A 22,468-nucleotide genomic window follows, 5' to 3' on the forward strand; every position below is an offset into this window, starting at 1 on the left:
AGGACTGTCATTGTTTATTGAATGCTTGGAGGGATTGTTTTGATGTTCTGTCCATAGGCTCTGGGTTAACAGTTAAACCAGCTCTTTTAAAGCAAAAGGCTGGGAAATTGGTAATTCTATATTTTGTTGCTGAGAACCACAGAATAAACTGGCTCCCCTTTACTGAGCCTCAGAAAAAAATCCCATTTTGACACCGAGGATCATCAGGGCTATATCTTCTTAATAGTGCTGTGGAAAAAAAATCTTAATTTTTTCGCCTGACAGTAGTCTCTACTTTTCAGGGGAAGAGCTTTACATATTTGCTATTGTGGACCCTCATTTAAAGCACCTTGAAGCCTCATTATTCAAGGAAAAAGTCCGAGGAGGTGCTGTACGCCGGAGCAAGGTCTTCCTTCATGGAGCTCACGCATTTGCACTCCTTTTGTAGGGTCCCTTGCATTATGGTGCCACCACTTTCCTAACTGGTATGTGTTGCTTCAGGTCTGTCTTTTGGGTTGTTAGGGTTGTAAGTGTATGACCATCACCTGTGCTAAGGTGCAAAAGTGCTCTGGGACAGGCTGTGCAGGGAGATGACCCAGGGGCTCTCATGGATTCTCTAGAAGGAGCCTTTTTTCCCCAAAACTCCACTCTGGGCCTGCAGAAATTTTCCCAATAAGGCCATCATAGATGGTGTTATGTTTCTGCTCGTTGTTTCAGTTTCAGCAAACAAACAAGCGGCTTGGATGAAAAATCCCCAGTGAGGGCTAATAATAACATTTGTGCTCCTCCACCCTCTCTCTGTTTAGGCGATGCAGATGGTGAGCGCATCCATGGGAGGACTGAGCTGCTCAAACTGTGGAAGTGCCTCTCTGCTCAGTATTATTATCATTATCATCATCATTATTAATAATCTTGCGAGCATGGCATGTGCTGCCTGTCTTCCTGACACAGCTGAAACAAGCTCTGTGAAGCAGGTCTAATTTTAGAGCAGCACAAGCTGAGCGTTGGATAAGACAAGGCCCGGGAAATTTTGAGCTTTCCTTGTTTCCTCAGCTGTGTGTGAAGTGCTCCCTGGGATGTTTGGGAGCGTTTTTCCCAGATATGCGAGCCCTTGGCTGCAGACTCTTCTCACATAAGCTCTGTCTCCCAAAGCTGAGTGACATCAGCCTTTTTTTTTTTTCCCTTTGTTTCTATATCTTTAAAGTGGGAGATGGCTATTTTCTGGCAGGACTTCAAAAAAAAAAGAAAAAAAGAAAAAGAAGTTAGTTGTGAGAATTCATAAAAGGTATTTGAGCTGAAGTATTTGAAAGTATTTGAATAGCAAAAAGTTATATGCAGCATTTTGCGAGATAGGGCTTCACGTTTAATATGATTAGTTTGGCCTTCCTGGGAAATTATGTGATGCATGTGGATATATGTGTGTGTGTGTGTGTGTGTGTGTGTGTGTGTGTGTGTGTGTAAAGGGCAGGGAAATTTGAGACCTGTTTTTATATGTGCAGGGAAAGATTTACAGAACTGTGTTTTCTGACGTCTTCATGCCATCAGTCAGTTTAATGGTGCCGTGGGCTGCCGAGCTTTAATGTTTTGTTGTTTGGCGACAGAGGGGGGATGGAGCCCTGTATATGCTGGAACCTTAACTACTGCCTGATGTGTCACAGAAAATGTGTCTTCAACACTTTGTCATGTGGAGGGCTCTCCAGTAGCACCGTGTGTGCAGAAGCATTTCAGCTGGCGTATCAGAATATGTTGCACAAGGAAACATATTCTTTGTACAAGAGGAATTTCTTGTCTGGTAAACAAGCTGACTGGCAGACCAAAACAAACCTGTTCAAACACAGCAAAGAAAAAGAGAAAATCGTGCTCCCTTTGCTGTTCAGAAGGTTGCTGTCAGTTGACAAAGTCTGGTATTATTGATCTTAAGAAGGTCCATTTTGTTACTGAAAGAGGTTTTCCTGTTCAGTGGATGGATTAACTTGAGCTTGGAATATCCAGCTCTTTTTATTGCTTGCTTTCATCTCTGACGGGTTGTGTCAATATTACCGAGGCTGCCAGAGTTAACTCTTCCAATGACACTGCTTGGAGTGAGGATGGTGCCAGCACTGCTTCAGCTTTCTACCAAGTGGTTGTACAGCGTACTTATTTAATACTTCTTATAGTAATTAAAACTATTCTTTTAAATATTTGCGTCAGRGTTTTTACCATTCTCCTTCAGGTCTGGGAGCTGGAACAGGCAATTTGCTGCTTTTGTTTGTTTATTTGGAAGCTAAATAGTAGAAAAGTAAGAACACAAGAAAAAGACTAGTAGAATGAGTATGGTCATGTCACTGGGATGAAAATGCAAGCACCAGTCAAGGTGACTAGATTGGAGGTAACCCTATCCAGTAGGTCAGGCTTCAAACCGCAGAAGAATTGTAGGTTATTTCTGTGATTTTTTTATTATACTATAATGGACAAGGATGGACAAGCAAAGATAACCAGTGATATTATATAACATCATCATTTTCTGGCCCTGAAGATAATGAGATTCTAACAGCTTCTGTCTCTGCAATGCTTCTTCTTAGGTTCTGAGGTGTTGTGGCTGGGAAGTTTTTTGGTATTATCTACTTCAACACAGTCTGTAGGACTCAACTGCTAACTAGAATGTATATGATGATAGCCCACCTCTAAATAGTGCAAGTGAGAGAGACTGTATCCCATTCCTAKGTAGATGGTTGCAAGGTTTAATTCCTTCCCGTGTTAAAACCTGGGCATTTATCTAGTTTGGATTAATCTAGTGTCAGATTCCACCTACTAGATATCATGTCTCTGTCTGCTAATTCAGAGATCCCTCTGGTATTGGAAATATAATACAGCTACTTGTAAGCTAATACTGAACAAAATTTGAAATTTTCATGCAGTAGACAGATACAACTTGTCAACATTTCTTTCCACTGCAAATTATGCTGAAAAGCTGCCTTTTTTCTTTTTTTTCTGATTCTTCCTCTTTTTTTTTTTTTTTTTTTTTTTTTTTTAAGCAGAACGGAAATTAAAAAAAATCTAAACAAAGCTAACCTTTTCAATTAACAATTAACAATTAACAATTCATGACCTATGGTTTTGAATTTAATTGACCAGGGCTTTCATTTTCTTTCAGTATGGTATTAAAAAAAATATATCCCGAGAATGTTGCATTGCTCCTGGGAATTRCAGCTTGAGCGTATACTGTCCTTCAACTTAGGCAGAAGCTTTTTGGCTGCCATACAGCTCACGCAACATTACATGCAAACCAGAATTAAGCTATTCTGTGTCTGCCCTACAGGAGGAAACAGGTACCCAGGCTGTAGGTCAGTGTGTTCACATGATGATGAAGTTTAAACCTTCCTTGAGCAGGACTTAAGGTGGTGTGACTTATAGTGAAACACTGCATTTGGTTTGTCCTGAAGGCAAAATAACTTATTTTTTCTGTTACAAAATTTGTGTGGAAATTTCATTTTTTATTACTGAGACAGAATTCCCAGCCCACTGTCTTGTAAACCACAGGCAAACCACTACTTATTCTATTCTTCCATTGGATAAAATAAAAGAAACAAGATTTTTTTTTTTCAAATATCTTACTACAAGCTTTTTCCAACTGCAAATATATTTGTAATTTTTTCTTCAACTCTTCCCAGTTTGTCAATAGTAATATGGAGATCATAACTGAACCTGTTCTACTGCTCCTATTTATAGTCTCAGGAAGAGTGAGCATCTGTCCTTCCATCCTTGCGTTTTATAGTCCCCTGTTTGCACATACCAGGATCACATTTTCTCTCCTCGTCAGTGCATTGCACTCCACAACATTGTTGTGGAGCTTAGCTGGTTATCAGGCATGACCTCTAAATCCTCTTCTGACTCCCTGTTTCTGAAATATAGCCCATATCCTCAGTTTACACACTATCTGGGTTCCTCAGAATTATGATTAACTGTAGAATAAAAATGTAATTTTTTTTAATGAGTTCAGGGTATCATACAAACCAGATTGCTTGTAGAACTGATCTGCTTTTCTCATTATTTACCACTCCATGATTTTTGTGTCATCTGCAGATTTCACAAGGAATGGTTTTAGATTTTTATCCTAGGTCACAGATAAACATATTGAATAACAAAAGCAAATCCAAATAGGCCTTCTGTAAAGTGTCCCCACTGAATAAGGACTCTCCACTGAGTTACTCTGGGGACTCCTCAATTTTTAATCTATTTAGTATACACTATAATGTCTTTCGAGAAGATCCATTTACTGGAATGTTGTGCAATGCTAAACTCAGACGTTTACAGGGGTATAGTTCATCAGAACAGTTGTATAAAATTGTTAACCTTTGTAGTTGCTGTATAAAAACACCAAGATGACTTCTGGTATATAAAGTATTAAATCAGAATTGTAATATGTTTCCTAAAGTGCATCATAGATCAATACATCATTTCCCCCCTCCCCCAGTTGTGAAACAACAGTACTTTGCATCGTTACCAAAGACTTGTTATATACATATATATATATATATAGTGTATATATATATATATGTATTCCCTAGTCTGGCTATTATCTTTCTTATGCTTATGGGATTTTGGGGGATGTATTTATAACTTTAGGGCTATAAGATGGAAATGCATATTTGGGACTCCGATACTGGGTTACTGAAGGCATTGCATTATTTTTTGCCTCTATCAAATCATTTTTCATTTTATTTAAATTACACCCCGAAGGGCTGGTTACTTTTCTTAAGTATGTAGAAGAATAAGATGTAGAAAGAGTTTCCAGAATTTAAGTACAGAAATAGCTGGGAGTGAGTGCATAACTCGGGTGCTGCATCTCCTGCAAAGTAACACACCACTGCAGATCACTGTGATGTGGAGGATGCTAAATTCTGTCTGTAGGCCAATTTCCTGTAACAACCTCTTTTTGCAAGGAAATTTGACACCATTTTCCTATACTCCAGCAKGGAATATCAGAATTTGCCATTGCAAGTCTAGTTGGCTGATGATTTTTAGATGTAATAGAAAAGGTTTGTGTCAATGATTCATAGTCAGATGACATGAGGCTGAGGTTTTGCTTTCTCCTTTCCAGCAAATGAGCTGGGTCAATTAGGAAGCACCTACCAAACAAGCAGCCACTGGTTTTAATGCCTTGCTTGGGGTGCTGTAGGTGCTGCTTCCCTCACATTTTTGGTCAAGTAGCTGTTCTTGGTCTCACATAGTACCAGTCACATGGATGTAGGTAGGCATTGGGCTGAAGACAGGAAAAGAGGGGCTCCCTGTGCTCGGCTTTGCAAGGCCTGTTCACAACACCTGAGGCCGAGCAGTGCAACTGAAATTGCACTGCAATTGCACTAAAAGTGCACGGTGATTTCAGGTCAAAGCCTGCTTCGAGGCTGGAAGGCGAGGTGCCCTGTGGTGGTGTTTGRGTGAGGGCTATGCTTGGTGGCCCCATCAGTGGGGTGTCTGCTGGGGCCTGTACCGTGTATAGTCATTGTACAGGATACGCTGGAACCCAGAGATAAGCTAAGCATCCCCTATTCATGCCCATTTGAACAGGCCGTGTGTTCAGCTCCTTTTGAGAAGACTAGGGGTGAATTTTGCTTTTATAGTGCTACGTAAAGCCCATACATCATTTGTTACAGGGTGAATCCCTCTTAATTTTGGATGTACACAGAAGGAAAAGCCTGAGAGGGAGAAGACTMATGATGGAAGTATATGAGATTAGTTTGAGAATCTCGCATTTTTCATACCAGTCTTGGTATATGAAGAGTATTCCCAAGTACTACTGCCAACCTTGAGACATCCTTAGGTCCCCAAGGACTGCATGGGAAATGCAAGGGAGAATGCAGGAGGTGACTAAGAAAAACATAACATGCCATAGATGGAATATGCAGGATTTTGACAATGGAACCATTCTTCCATGGGAAAGTTTAGAGGGTCCATAAACTGCAAGAAACCTAGACATCGTGCTCTCTGCTCAGTGAAGAGAGAGATTYTGATTCAGGAGAGAGAGAGAGTTTCAACCACTATGCTAGGCAGGAGTCTTCTCTCTGAAGTGTCCTGAGGTTGATGTCAACTCTAGTGGATACCCCATGGAGACCAACCCAATGCCACGTAGCTTACCTGAACAAATGTATACCCCTAAATTAGCTGACAGTTGTGATTCACAGGTGTTTGTTAGTTGCACAAAGACTTGGCTGAATATTTAAAATAGGGTGGTGTGTGAATATGTGGAAAGCAGTAAAAGGGACAACATCTGCTCAGGTTAATAACTTATTAGTATTAGTTTCCCTTTTTTTATTCCTTCATCTCAAGTCTTTGGTGCAGATGGTTGTAAGCAATATTTTAGAAGTTGGTTACAAAATATAAGTTAAACTCACCCTTACATAGAGGCCAAGTTTAAGGTTTATATTACACTGCTGTACAATTTAAATCCCGTTTTGAAGATTTTCCTGATGCATCTACCTGGTGATACTCATCTGATCTGGGGATGCAACAGACAACTGCCTAGAGGCCCATGGTTCCTTACCATGTCCCTATTTGCATAAGAGAAGACTTCCTATTTTAAAACCTTCTCTAGCCTACAAATTAGTGTAGACGAATGGCCTCATGTTGGAACTAAAATGGTTATCCTGGTTCCAACAATAGCATAGCCAATGCCAGATTTTAAACCCTCATAATGCATATAATTGTGCGATATTATACCAGAGGGGAAATTTGTTCTTTAGTCCATCTGGTGATTAGCTTTATATTGAGGCATGGGGACTGGATACCCCTTGAAATTTTATCCTGGTTAACGTAACTACAGCTGGTATTTTGTGATATAACAATTCAACCCTTACTCCTGAGAGCAGTCCCACTGGGACAGACCTGGAAGTCCTTGCTCAGGTTTTACTCAGGAAAAACTCTTGCTAACTTCAGTTCAAACTGTGACCCAATAAAGTTAAGTGTGGACTCCAGGAGGTGATCCAACAGCATTTCTTGGTTGGACAGTATTTATAAACTTTTGTCATAAGGATGACAAAATCAGAACCAAAATGAAGCATGAATACCTGCAAGAAATGTAGGAACTGCTAAATTATATTTTATTAATAGTTCATCTGCATTAATATCCCAGCATCWCCAGAATCAGCTAGAACCACTTCTTTGGAGGTTGTCCATGCCTCATTTTTTTTGTGCTTACCTGCTTGCAGTCTAGGATTACATTAACCCAGTAATTTGTGGATGCYTTATGTATAGAACTATAATTATTTATATCGGTTTCCCTCTGTGTACCCCATTGCAGCGTGCATGGTCTTATAGTTCTGTCCCCTCTAATTTATTTTTGAAATGTATGAACTAATTGGGATCCAAAACATTTCCCTTGATAAGAATTTCTGGAAGAGGAATTATCTGTTACGAAGAMTCTCCCCCCGCTTCTATATATCTTCCTCTCCCTCATTCTAAATGATTTGGGGGAGGTAAATTGCAACAGCTTTTGGTGTTTTTGTATCTACCACATTAAAAACAAAGAAAGAAAGAAACAAACAAACAAACAAGTAAACAAACAAAACTTCTCTTTATTTAGAAAAAGCGAAAAAATCTAATACTGAACAAAAAGGCATAGTAAAACCAATGTCGGCAGAAAGGAAACGATGTTCTTCCTCTCACATTGTCTATGTTAAAAAAATCTGGCTTCAATAACACATTTTAATACTTAGTTTGAAAAATAAAAAATGTCACCACTGCTGTTTTTTTTCAAGTGAAAACAGACCTGAAAATTTTAAGACAAAACGGAACAGAAAAAACACTCCTTTTTAGAAAACAATTGAGTCTGTTTATTACTAATATATCTATTTCAAAGATGTATATTAGCAGTATACTTCAAAAAGTRTGAACTGCAAGCAAATCTATCTACTTTCACTTGTCAATTTGAGTGCATTTTTTATTCTAGAGGAGTATGGATAGGAACATACATTTGGACTTTCAYGCACTTTTATATTGTAGATCTCTAGCATATGTTTTCCTTTGTTCATTGTAAAATAAATGGTCCTGCTTATTCTTTTTTTTAACTCAAATCTCCAGTAGCAATTCCCTTTCATGCTATTAATTCTTTGAATCATTTTCACTGCAGCATTTGGAACCATTCAAATGACTTCTATGTCTTGTTAAATAGAATCAAAAATGACTTYGGAACTGTAGATGAGGGAACATCTTCACTCTTTCCAGAATGCAGTAGCTTATATATGTTATGTTTTGTCCATARTTTTATTAGCGTTTTATTCATGATTTTGCTTTCTTTTGGGTTATGAGCTACCCCAAATAGCTGAAAATATGCTGAAAATAAAGGAGAATTCAGGTTGCCAGGTTAGGTTGGACCTACTGTAACCAAAATTTTTTTTTGACCAGGTGTCAACYGCATCTGATTGTGGGCAGCAGAGAGCAGAGTGGGTTAGGGGGAGGCTTCCTCCATTCTCTCTTCCASCAGTTGGTCTCAGGTTGCAGCTAAGCCATCGTTTTTATAGCCTCTAATGACATATCCTCTTCTAATCTGGATAATTCCTTTTGACCACTTTTATACCTTCACCTTCTACAAAACTCTGTGGTAATCTGTTATGCAACCTGGCCTGTTCCGCATGAAAAACTGTATCACTGTTTGCCTTGAACTTGTTTCCTGAAAGTTTCATGGTGAGTGCCTCAGTTCTGGTGTTATGAGAAACTGTGATATCATTCCCTATTTACTGTTGTTGCGCCATTTGAGATTTTTTGTTTGTTGTCCTTTTCCCTTTACCATTTCCCTAAGTAACTATAAGGTCTGTATAGTTTCAGGAGTTGAAAGTTTGAAGTAAATCTGGGGTGAGGTAGGAAAAAAAGTCAAAATATAATTCTGATTTACTGAATGTGTTATGGTAGATGTGCTTAAATTCTTGAGAGTAAAAGCTAATTGGACTTAATTGTGAGGCCAGTTGTTCTAGTAGAAACATATGTAAAGTTTATATATTTGGCTGACATACTCTGTGGAGGCTGTGCTGGCCAATGGAAAGATATAAAGGAACTTGGCAGTGTAGATACGATTCATTGAACCTTTTTTTTTTTTGAATAAATCAATAGGCACTGAGATTCATGTGTAAGCATAAGGTTTTAGGTTAATCTTTTGGGGAAGCCTCTGCTATTGAAGATTCTGCTAGAAGATGGAAAAGAAAAAGAGCCTAAAAAGCTCTTCAAAAATAATTTTCAATTTACTTATGTCTCACAACAGGTTTCTTCACTATAGCTGTTATAAAAGTGCTAGTTGTTTTGCAAATGAACGGTAGCTCTCCCAAARGTCAGGTGATAATTTTGAATCACAGGATGTCCCATTTTCTTTGCAATTGAGTAGTGTCTGCTTTGGTACAGTCTTGCTCTTGCCTGTGATAACAAAGCAGCATCCCATAATATTATGTTTCTGTAGTTTCTTTTGAATTGGTATTGGTGCTGTTTGATTTGTTAAGTATGCTGAGATGTATTCAGCAAATGCACTTGAATGCAATCTTATTGAGAAGTCTTACATTGAGGGCTATATATTTATTCATACAAAATGTCTAAGTGGCATCCTATGAGCTCTTGTCTGTCTCTCTGCTATTTGTTCTGKGGTGCATTGTAATGTTGAACCAAATGTTAAGTTCTCTACTCAGTCCAAATTTTTCAGCATTTTCTATACAGTAGTCGCCAACATTCTGAGTAGAATCTTTCTGCTAAATATATGGTATTGCATATTAAAGAATGGTCTAAAATGGGCTTATCATTGGATTTAACATGAGTTGTCTGAAATGTCTTATGATTTCTTTTCAATCTTAAAAAATGCTATCCAGGACGAAAGGAAGTTAAAAATTCTAAGGTGAAAAAAATGGAAGATATGATTTGTCTACATTACAATGAGCTCTGTGCACTCCCTATGGAAAGGCAGAAAGCTAATGTAACTCATGCAGGGTTGATTGCCCTTCTGGAATCTGTCCCTCAAACTGAAGGAGAAATGTGCATGTGTGTTATCATTATTGATAGGAATAAAGTCAAGGAATTGTTTAATTTGATGTTGGACCAACTAAGAGCATTGTGTCAGCAGCACCAGCTTGAAGATGAGGAAGAAAAGATCAGGCAAGATGGCTCATCCATGGAGAGGTGAGTGAACTTTCCTGTCTGCTGCTCCAGGATGGGCACCAGAAAACTGTTAAAGTCTATATTGCCTCAGTTAGATGTGGCCAAACTCTCATTGGCATTTCCTCTTGAACTACATGACTGGGTCAAAGATTGTATGAAATGCAGTCAAGAGCAGACATTGAAAAACAAGGGGCTGTGCAACAAAATAGCACAAAGAAATGTACGCCTCATGCCAACGTAGAGTGGGCAGTCTGCTTCATGCCCCACACAAGATCCCTGATGGATGAACACAGCCAATTTTACTGTATTGAAACCAGGAAGAAGTTAGAAGCCCAGAACTGGACAGGAGTGATAGAAATTCCTCCCAGGGGCTCTGCCTCTGCTACTGTTAGGTGGTTGGGGCAGAGGTGTGTGGACTGCACACGAGGCTGCGGCTGATCCTGGCATCTATCAGGAATCAGGGGTGGTCATCACTGCCTCTTGGCGGTGCCTTGGTTGACCTCCCTRTCCCAGGTGAGGAGGTTGCCCTTCTCAGCTCCTGGCATGCCCTACAGCTCCCGGGGAGTCTGACACCAAGAATTTATAACTCTGGCAAAGACAGGGGTGAGGGAGGAAGGTACAGGTGGGCGGCATATCTCAGGGGTAGTCTTAGGGTGCTTACAACATAGATACAGGCTCCCTCACATTTGAGTAACAGCTCGTCAAACTCTGTGGTCTTTCTGGTAGTGTTCAGGTGATTTATCAGCATGGTACTAATCTTAGTGCAGCTTTTCCTCTCCAGCAGGAGAATGATTACCTATCTGGCTATTGGAAACACTAAAAACCTTCATACTAATGAATCTTTCTGTCTGTTACCTTCATTATTGTGTGAACCACAACAATTTTGAAGATACAAGTATTTTCCATCAAGACTATGAATAACACCACTTGGCAAACAATCTCTATAACAAAGAATAAGTCTCCAACTTTTTTAGTGACTTTACATACAATGTGCCTTAATTACTGGCAAGCATGTCAAGAGCCTATTCCCACATGTGTCAACACTTCCTTAATACACTATAATTCATCATGTTAGCATGGCAGAAACAAGGTATTCTACATCTTTACACACATCCTTCTCCAAATTCTGGTCCTGAACTGAGCATTAAATGAACAGAAAGTCTTCATCTAGTGAACAAAGAACAGACCACAGCATCGAAACAGTAAGGTCCCCCGAGTCAATCAAAGTCATACATCACAGAGCACTTTATCATATTCTTCACAACACTGTCTAAATCCAAGAAGCACTGCTTTATTGTCAGAAGGACATTCACTTAATAACAGCAGTAAATCCAGAAAGGCAGGCTAATTTTAGACAGAAAACTTGGCTAAGAGAGAACCCTATCATTTCCCACTCCTGACATTTTTATTCATTGAGTTCATTTTCATGCTAGTTGTGTGATTAAATGCAGATAGGGATTTATTTCCCTTTAATAAAAAAATACATGATTCTGAAAAAAGCCAAAATTGCAAATAAGGGACCTGATCCTTTTCCCACAGAAATAAACAATAGTTTTGTTGTTGGCTTCAGTGTTGACAGGAATCAAGTCCATGAATCTCAGTTGGAAGAAAAGGTTAAAATTCCATTTGAAATCTCTTTTTGGACCATACATTAATTCTCTGGCAGTTCTGGAGGTAACCAAGAACCCRCATGATTTTTTTTTCTAATCTGCCTGTGTGTATATTTAAATGTATGTAGTGGTATAGGGAGCCATTTCGTAAAGAAGCAACTGAAAATAAATCTGTCCTCAGTGTGTTGAAGTGAAATGTTTTATTTGTACTCATAAACCAAACTGCTTGCTGTATTTTCACATTGCAGTTTTATTGTCAACAATGATACAATCTTCCTTCCTTATGTACAGATCCTTATACAAAGCCAAGGATCCTAGATGAAGAAAAGAGGTACCATATATTAAAAGTAAATGTGAGAAATGCCATTTGCCAAGCATTTTGAAGAGCTGATTGTGAGCAATACATACCCCAGAGAGTGTGTGTATCTTCTCTATTAGTCACTCAATCAAAAATAACTGGATTTCAGCTGTATTCAAAGCAAGATCCAATTTTTTTCTTGAGTAGCAATTACTTAAAAACCACTAAGGACCAAATTTTGATCTTCTTTATGCCACTGTAAACCTGATGGAGCTCTACTGAGTCAGCTGAGCTGTTCTGGACTAACAAGCTTAAAAGAGAGGAAGAGAAAAGGTGATGMTCAGAGAAATGGTTATTTTAAAATGGATGGTATGTTCCATGGACAAAATTAAAAAAAAAAAAAAGTTTTATCTTAAGAACACAGTGTTTTCTTCAATGAGGAGTATGGCTTTCTTACCCTGTTCTGGTGATACAAAAAATCCTATATTTCTATCATAGCTGTCCCAGCTGGATGGGCTCTCTGGCACGGGACTGGGACAAGGACTCCCCTACTGACTTCTTCATCTGCTCCACAGATGCTTCCAGCAGCTTTTTCGTTGCTGCATGGTAGCAGGCAGAGCCGGACAAATAGTTCCTAACAGGCAATCCAATAAACTTCACCTCCCTTTTTCTGTTCACAAAGTTTCCATGACCTGACCACAATTTTCTTTCATTTGATCATTACTGAAAATTATTCAGAGTGATTCATCAAATAATTTCTATGAATAATTCTGGGTCTGTAGCTTGTTTGCAATCAGTTGGTCGTGCATATATTGATACTTGAAATTTAATCTATTTTGGCTGGATGCAAAGAATGTTCCCTAAATGAGTATGCTTAACATTCAGAATCTTTTTTCCAGTGCAGCTTCTCTSCGTTACAAATTTCAACTTGACTTTGCACAAATATTCTTCAATATTAAGTGATTTTTAGTGAACATTCCTTCCTGCAAAAGTAACCGTTAAAATACTCACAAAAAGCGAGGGCAAGAGGATCTGCAAACACAGGTTGGACCAAATTTCTGTCTACACCTGAATGCACATTTTCAGGACTTCATGCACAAATGACAGGTTATGTTGCAGCTTTAGTGTCATTTGGCTCCTAATTAATTTTACCGTAGTTTCACAACCAATGCAATTAGGAGAAGGATAAACTGATTCTGAGAGCAAGTGTGTAGAAGTAAAGTTGGTTTCTGTGCATTCCACTCCAGCCTCATTACAGTATGTGTAAAAATGATGTGTTATCTTTGCTTCATGTGTAAAACACATTATGAAAGCACTAATGGATTTGATTCACAGTAAGGCACACACATAATATAACGTGGTCTGGATCCAAATGTGTTTATTTTTTCTGCCAGAAATTAAAATGACAGTAGAGCTTGTTTTTTTTAAAGCAATAATTTGGTTAAACAAGAACATCCAAAGCCTGCTTGACAGTGTCCAAACCAGTCTATATGAAGTTGTCCTTTTTCCAGTCATGTGTCAGTTCTCTGTGAACGGAGCAATGTGGAAGGATCCTTTAGGGTAAAGATGGGCTTGGAAATACTTTGTTTATCCCTCCCCTAAAATACCTTTCTGGAAAAAGTTTTCTCAGCTAGCATGGTTAGGTGTTTCTTGCACTGTTGAATAGGATTGCCAGAAGGAATCTATTCCTCAAGGCACTGACTGAGCCAAGTTCTGATCTGTTCTGGACATGGTAAAGCTTTATTGCTTAGCTCTCAAAACATAAAGTAACCTACTTATCTGAAATCTCAAAAAAAAAATTTAATACTGCTGTTGTCTTTACTGGTCACCAGATAACTGTTGAGACAAACTGTCCCTGCACCAGGTCAGGCTATTCTTCCACAGGTTTCCCCATTACTCTCCTCATCAGATCTAATGGAAAAATATGGGCCAAAAATATTTTTCTCAGTGGAATTCTTCTCTTTACCTTGTGTGTGCTGATAAATGTTAACTGGCAACCTTGTGTGGGTTTTCACCAGCAACTAGAAGTCACACACATTCGAAATCTCTACTAGAGACTGGTTGGTTACAGTCCTTGCCCCCTGACAAGGATTGTCTGGTCTGAGGAGTAGAAGCTATTTCATTTCTACTGGCAGAGAATTATTGCTTCTGATTTTTTGGCTAATAGTAGCTCTTTCAAATCAAGTGCGGGGTGTTTTCTTACACAAACCCTAATGAACTGCAGAGCCTACCAGGCCGATTCCTATTTACACTAAGGTCAGTGTATGTAAACACCTTTGGCTAGATTATGGATTACATTTGTAGCCTCTTTATGTTGCCATCATTTACAAGGTATGTTTAATGTTGTGAGAGATGAGCCCTACTGAATTTAGTTGCATGAATAAATTCAGTCCTCTCATAGCAGCCAGTGAGTGAATAGCCATGATGGGAATCCATCACCCTCCTCCACATCACATTGGGGATGGACATGGGCCMCTCCTGCTGCTCTGTCTTGGGACAAAGTGGAGATTTTCCCATACTTGGAGGAGTGGGGAGAAGGGACACCTCAATAGCTGTCTCACGGATGACAGCCCGGGCTCAAATTCCTACTTTTGTGGAGCAGGTTTGAACCTCTCTCCTCTCATGGTGCAGGTGGCCTTGTTGAGAGCATAGGGTTTTTTTTCTCCTGCCAAGCTGGTCCTCGGGGCTGGAAAATGAGTCCTCTTGCAATCTTGGGTTACCAAGTTGGACTGCAAATGGAGAAGGCTGCTGCCTCTCTTCTAATGATGTAAGAGACTGAAATTTTGGATTATTAACACTTAAGTGCTTTCTTCCAGAAATCTTTTGAAAATTGGAGTGCTACACCCCCAGTGCTTATCCAGAAGTACATATGCAAGATATAAAAAAGCAATGTGTTTCCTTCACTATCCCCACATCTCCTTGTGTCCACTGCCTCCTGGTTAGGGCACAGATGAAGTGTCTGAATTCTCTCCATGTAGACTTTAAGTCCCTTAGAATATAGTATTAAATCCATTTCTTATATCCTTGATAAATTCTTTTGTCTTGATAAGTTCTCACACAAGAGGCATTGGTATGGCTGTCACCACTGCTTCTTCCAGCCACATYTGTGGTGAGGTGGCTCTGTCACAGGCTTGGAGAAGCGGAAACTTCTGAAGCTTCTATCCAAGAGCTGAATGGGGTTTCGTAGGTCTGCATTTGGATTGAAGTACCTGAAGCAGCTGTTAAGCATCCCATCAAGTATTTCCCCAGCTCTTCTTCTCCCCAGTGCTTTCATGGCTCTAGCCCCATGACCAGCACGACCACAAGATCAAGGCTTTTTGCTATCTGGAGTCTTCTTTCAGGTAGAGACGTGGATGTTTTTTCCCTGAGCTTGGCTTCCTTAGCCCTCATGCTGTATGTAAGGAATGACTGGTGTATGCCTGACATAAGGCAGGCCAGGAAAAAAAAAGATATTCTGCTCCGTGTGTCATCAAATACTTAGCAGCAGACAAACTGCTGTAATTTTGGCTTGCATTGTGGAGGCCTGCTTTTTCTATAAATTATACAATGGCATATTAAATAATTAAAGTGCAATAATAATTGTCGAATGAAGTGCACATTGTCATCCATTTTCCCTGCTTTTTATTGTTGTTTTTCATTTGCTTTCATATGGTAAATTCGGTGATTTGAAATGAGTCTCCAGTTGTTAATGGCAATTTGGGAGGACTTATTGTTCAGCTTGTTGGGACTTAGTCATAAATAGTAAGAAGCCCCCCACCTGCCAAATGTTACTGTAGGTGTTTGAGAAATAGCGATCCAGCCTCACCACAGCAGAAAAACTGTAACTTGTGCTGAAAGGAAAACAAATATAAATTTACCATGCATGCAAAGTATATAACCACTTACAATCAAGAGCTGAGCAAAGCTTCTCAAAGCCTACACAAAAGACCATAAGGCTTATGTAACGTTCCCTCTTCTGTTTTGCCTCCTATTGTGGAAACACTTTCCTCCTTCACTTCAGCTCCTCCCTCCAGGCCTCTGAACCTTTGCTTTTGCTTGAGTCCAGAGCACTCACTCTTTCACTTCTGCTTTTGCTTCAGTTTTTGCAAAATGCTGAGTTTTGAGATGACAATTTTGTCATTCGTTGTCATGCGCTTGGTTGACTTTTGGGCTTTCAAATGATGTGATAGTACTAACAGATCAGTTTTCAGCAAGACAAAGATGGAGATGGGTAGGCCTTACAGGTCTGGAATGTGATAGGGTCTCTTTGGCATATCCTCTTGATCATTCCAAAGAGCAGTGAGATGAATAAGGTACTCAGAATTAAGTACAGAAGAACCTAGAAAAGCACAAAGGTGCCTCCAGAGGCGATTTATGACAGACCTAACATTCCCAGATGTCCAAATAGCTATCCTTACATGCCACTTCCTTCCCCATCCCACTGTGATGTACTATCCAAAGCRTCAATGGTTCTGCCTGCAACTTCAGAGGACCTAACAATAGGGACCACCATTTCTTCTAGGTGGAGTCCTTTCCCATAACCCAATCATGCTTGTGAGGTCATTTTGCTGTGTTGGTAGTAATAGTCGTCTGTTTAGCCTCTGCACAGGTTAAGCTGGACTTTTGGTTTCTGTGTCCTGGGAGGATTAGAGTAGTGGAGGCTACAGGTGCCAGGTGAACATCTGGGTGCTGGATGCCTCCATGTCTGCTAGGACAGTACTCATAAAAGGCGGTGTGGGTCTGGAAATGAAAATGTCTTGTGATCAGGATCAGCCTGCTTTGTGCCATGTCAACTGTGCTGGCAAAGCAAGATACAACGTGGAGACTGGTATGGCCTTGGCTGCTACAAAAGTGGGTCATTGCACAGTRAAGATTAAAAAACGAATGTTGGTATAAATATAAAAGCTGCTATGTAAAGTATAGCAACTCCAACGTGTCCGCTAGACCCATATTGGATCCAACATGTGACTAAATCAAAGTTACTCTAGTCCATTTTCAGTTTTTAGCTAGTCTGGGGATTCTGAAAACTCTTCCTTGCCATATGAGACTTCCAACACTCGTTTTTCTTTTCAAAGTCACCATAAAACTTAGTCACATAACAAACATCTGGAGACTACACCTTCACCTCTGCACAGCCTCCCCTTTTCCATGAAACTGAGATTTGTTCATCAGTCAGAAGAGGAGGTGTTTCTTTTTCCTACCACTATTTTGTTGCGTGGCAATGGACAGCTAACGATGCTGAGAGCAGCATCTCTGGTTAAGTAAAATTTCTTTCCTCCTGCCATGTGCTGAGGCTGGGAAGCTGCAGATCCACCAGGCATGCCAGCACCTTCTGTTTAAAATCTATTTTTCCTTGGGTTCAGGCCAATAGTTCAAAGCCAATTGCTGTTGCTGGGTCCAGACTGCTATGAAATGGCTTTCTGGGGTAGTGTCTGATACCTTCCCTTGACAGCAGGCTGTACTGGAGTACAGACCCACATCTTGGCTTCGAATTAGGCATTTTCAGTGCATTGTACAAAATGGAGGTTAAAATACAAAATGGAATTCACGGCTTGATACAGCAGTATCCCACTGTGTCATGGCATAAATGGTATTCCTCCAGCTGCCTGGAATGCTGCATTCACTTCTGGTCTGGCTGCTCCTGGAAAGGATATAGTAAAACTAGATAGAGAGATGGACAATAAAAAAAAGATTGGAGACATGGAATGACTTCCATATGAAGAGAAACTGAAAAGGTTGGGATCATTTAGAGAGGAAATGAAAAAGAGAAAGATATGGTTGAGCTATCCAAGCTAGTTAATAGTACTAGGAAGATAAATCAGATACTCTTCCTTACTCTTTATTTTATTAAAAAAATAAAATAAATAAATAAATGAAAAACAGAGGAACATTCAGTGAAGTTGAGAGCAAATGAAAATTGATGAAATCCATTGCACAACATGTAATTGACTTATGAAAGTCATCATCACTGAATATCGCTGAGGTCAGGAAGATAAATGACATGAAGGATGAACAGAATTATTGTGGATGGAAATATCTTTGGGGATTTAACAATGAATAAATAAATAAAAAATCCATAAGCTATTTCACACCTGGTAGGGGTACCTGTAGAAAAAACAAACCTGATTTTGATGTGTCTGGACAATTCGGTGTCCCTGAACTAGCTGACGTGATAGGTAAGAGTTTGAGGAGGGTGGAGGAGCAGGATATTTGCTGGTGCCTTCCCCATCATGGTGGGACTTTGGGGAATGCTGACTGATTTTAAGATCTTTCAGAACTTCTGGCAATGGCCTGACTTCTGTGGGTTGTTGAGCTTGGCCAGGTGGAAGGAGTGAGTAATGAAGCAAAGGCAGGACCAAACTGCGTGACAGAGTGTTGTTGGTGGGATTTTGCCTGCCGTCTTGATCCCAAGATCTTTTGGACTGTAGATGCCCCTCACACAGATCCATACATATAGGGTCCTAAGGGCAAAATCCAAAGAAGGATGTAGATGCCTAATGTATGATTTAGACTGACACCAGGTGCCAAAAAAGCTCTTAGGTTTCTACAGCTCTGCAGCTGTGTACACTCAGAAATACTGCTGCCTTGGCTGAGCTGAGCCTAAATCTTTTGAGAACTAGTGTCCAACAGTCCCCATCACTGGTGGGGGTGTCCAGGGGTAAAGGCTGCAGAATTAAGACAATCCTTTCTCTGGMCTCATGAGTCTTCCCCTTGTGGAACAGCAGGAATAGTGGGAACTGGTTCACCTGTTTCTCAGGGAAACAAACGACTGATGCCCCCTACACTTGGGTGCTTGGGACACTGTCATGGGATGTGGGTGATATGGAGCCTGAGAGCTCTTCTGGTAAATTACAGGCTAACTACTGAGTTATTGTGCATTAGACTTTCAAGGTCACCACAGTTAATGAAAGCACCTCTTGCTTCCATGATTGTTAAAGAACTTAGGTGTGCTCTGAATATACTTACTGGATCTAGCCATAGGGAACTGAGGCACGATCTATGAATCTCACTTTGGCAGAGATGGAGAAAAAGTATTTGGCTCAGTTAGTATCATGGTTCCACTGGGCATGCTTTGTAGAAGAAATGTTGACGCCAAACTGAGCTTTCCTGTCCAAACTCAAGCACTTACAGACTCTCAGACATCTAAAGGATTAAGCAAATCCTTTGTGGATCACATATTTGGACATGGGTGACTAAATTCTGCCTAAGCTGCTTGAGAAGTTGGTTTGTGCACATTGTAATTTTCCAGTTCCCTTCAACTAACCCCTTGGTGTTATCCAGGTGGTAATTACCTTTTTCTCTTGCTTTGTCTGTCTCAAAGGGACTGCTCTTCTTGCTAGCATGGCTCTTTGCTACAGTGATAGAAATCATCTTCTCTCTCAGATCACCTCACTGATTAAAATAACCAAATTCAGAGCAATTGCTGTCACTCTGTATTTAGCTTTGACATTTGCTGTCTSTCTTTCAGAACTAAAGAAAGGCCCCTATACCTTATCTGTTTTTTTCCACCAGCTTTAAMTAGTTTACCTTCCTGGAATATTATGGCTGCAAGAGCATTACATACATGAGAAAGACACATCCAACATCACCTGAGTACTCTCAACAGCTCAAAGAAAACGGAACACCTTGTCTAACTGTGTCCTTGTYACAACCAGAAGACAAATGCTTTGACCCTGAGAGAAAACTGAAGATCTGTATAGATAGAGACAGTTTTTATAGTCCTGCTGCTTAGCCACCAACTCCCCACAAGAATCTATGCAGATGTTCTCTTGTTTTTCACAGGAGACTAACTCCGTTTCTAGCCTATTATATGTTAGAGTAGCTCCTCTAAGAGTTTTGCCAACTAGAGCAAGATTTGGGAGGGCCAAGGCCAGTACTTCATCASAAGCACAGGAAAGGCAAAAATTACCTGTTGCAAAGAAATATGAAAAGCAGCAAAATTCCAGAGAGTGATTCATCCTGGCTAGCTGTTGATGTCAGGAGTACAGACGTCCACACCTGTGTTAGCCATCTAGCTCCCCTGAGAACCCATGGAGATCTATTTAAGACATTTTGTGTTACAGTGAGATAAAGCATGTCCAAAGTGGCTGTTTTTCCCTACTGATGCCAAATGACCCCTCTAGCAGCAAGCCTGGATATAGACCTCTACTTCCAATCAGTCCCATCCTCGTTATGTGCTTGCTAAAGCTTAGTGAGAGTGGATGTTTGCCTCTTTGCTGAACCCCTAGAGCTTGCTCTGACTCACACAGCTCCCCAGCGTTGTAATGTGCTCTGGAAAGCTCTTTCTCCTTGCTGCTTGTGCCATAAGAACGGTGGCACTTCTGCATCTCTCTGATCACATCTATCTGAGGGCAGATGGATGCAGCAAGAGACACCTGTATAAGGCATCTCCAGAGGGYCTGCTATGAGAAGAAGACTGTCACAGTGTTTGAAGTAAGGGTGGCTAGCCCTTGGTGTATCCATCTTTCTCTCTTTTCACCCTCATGGCATGTAGCCGTTTATAGGACAAGATCTGTTCCTCTAGGATATACATATGCTTGCATGTGTTGGATGCACACATATAGATGTGTGTCTGTAYGTGGTTTATTAAGAATTAAAAATGCTTCTTTTTTTTTTTCCTCAGACAGTGCTTCCAGTGCTTGTCTTTTCAGTTGGGGAAACTGTGTTTTTAATCTCGCTAATACAAAGAAAACAATGGWCCTCTTTCTCTGCTAGCTGTAAAGGGTCATAAGTAAAATGAGTTTTGGCAGACTCATTCCAACTAGACATGCAACCACATGCAAAAATGACTCTAAATTTAGCATGTCATTTGTCAGGGTTAACCCTTCCCTTCCTCAAAGAAAAAGAGCTTATTTGCTATCTTCATGTAATCTGTATTTATAAACAGGTCTCACTTCTCTAAAACTCTAAACTGCAGAAATCTAGAACTGACTTTTCTTGTGTAAGCCTTTATTTCTCTTCMTGTTTGCAATAAATGCAACTTTATCCCTGCTTCTGGGGACAGGACACAGTACTTTTTATGCAAAACCAGCCACACAAATCCAAAGAAAGCATTTTCATCTCACRTTTTGGATTAATGTGGGATGGTCCTGATTTTGTTTTTGTATGGACCTTAAAAACAGTTGGCATCAACTTGATGTAATTCTATAAGTCCTGGTCACCAGCATGAAAATAGTTTAATGGAATAAGGTTACTGCTGTTAGAAACCAACTGAACTAATGTTGGTCCAGAAATTTTGAGGAATATTGCACCTGAGACTTTATGTACACAGTCATTGGTGTAATACCTGTTGTAGCAAGAGAAACAGGAACTGACCTTCAGCTCTAGCTATTTCCAGCAGGAAAAGAAGCACCAAAAATGTCTTCATCCATTTTCCAGTGGGTGAATTTTCTGACTTTAGAAGCATTGTTTTATATGGTTATCAAAAATAAGCAAGCAGGGRCTGGAGAATGAGGATCACATAAATACTTAGTTTAAGCTAAGAAATGAGTCTCTATAGAGCAGTGCCAGTAACTACTCTAGTCAAGGCAAATGAGTGACATGTATGAATGAAAGTGGAAGTTTTCCACTTTGGTATGCATTTCTTGGAAAAGTTGATCTGCTCTGGTCTCATCCTGTCTGTGCTTCTCCCTCTTATTCTCTTTCCCTTCCTCAAACCAAGAGAATACCATTCCCAGAAATCCCAGAGGACTTTCTTAATTGAAAGCAATGATCATGAGTCATTCCTGTATATTAAGTGAAATACTCTTGCATGCCTCCCAAAGGATAATGTGATTAAACCACTAGAGAAGGGCCCAGGAACTCCTGCTGTCCCCTCAAACCTTGAAATTAAAAATCAAGAAGATAGGGCAATGCTGCACTATTTTGTTTCAAAATACATCTCCCTGAGAACTTTTAATCCCTGCATAGAGAAACAGAAAATGGATTACATTTCTAACAGTTTAAGATTCAGATTTTRTCAAATAAGACTGTTTGCTCTTCTGCTCATACCGTATCCTGCACCGTCCTGTTGTCTGGGATATAATGGAATATAATGTTAGCCTCGGACAGTGGTTGTTGAGCCAGTGCCAGCCTCACTAATGAGCATGTGGTTTCAATAATAATATGGCTACTTGTAAGATGGCTGGCAACAGGCCAAGCACTTAATGTGAAGGGGGCAACAGATGTAAAAAAGTACCATCTCCTGACATGATTGCATTTCCAAAAATTCACTGGCAAAAAAGTTAAGACTCAGCAAATCAGAATAATGAAGAAACTCCCATATCAGGAAAGGATGAAGTTCTGACAAATGAATAGGAGCTCTATGGACTTTGTGCACATATGGTAAAAAATAAGAAATATAAGAATAAGGATGATAAAGGAATTGATAAATCTTCCTTGTGGAAAAAATCGGGCTGACAATCAAAGGTGATGGATGGATTAGTGTTCTTTCTCCTTTATTCTTTTTCTCTCTCTTCCCTTGTCTTCTTTTTCCTTTTCTTTTTCTCTTTTTCCT

The sequence above is a fragment of the Nothoprocta perdicaria genome, unplaced genomic scaffold (genome assembly GCF_003342845.1).
Source record: "Nothoprocta perdicaria isolate Ctin4 unplaced genomic scaffold, notPer1 scaffold_98, whole genome shotgun sequence".
In the NCBI taxonomy this organism is placed as follows: Eukaryota; Metazoa; Chordata; class Aves; order Tinamiformes; family Tinamidae; genus Nothoprocta; species Nothoprocta perdicaria.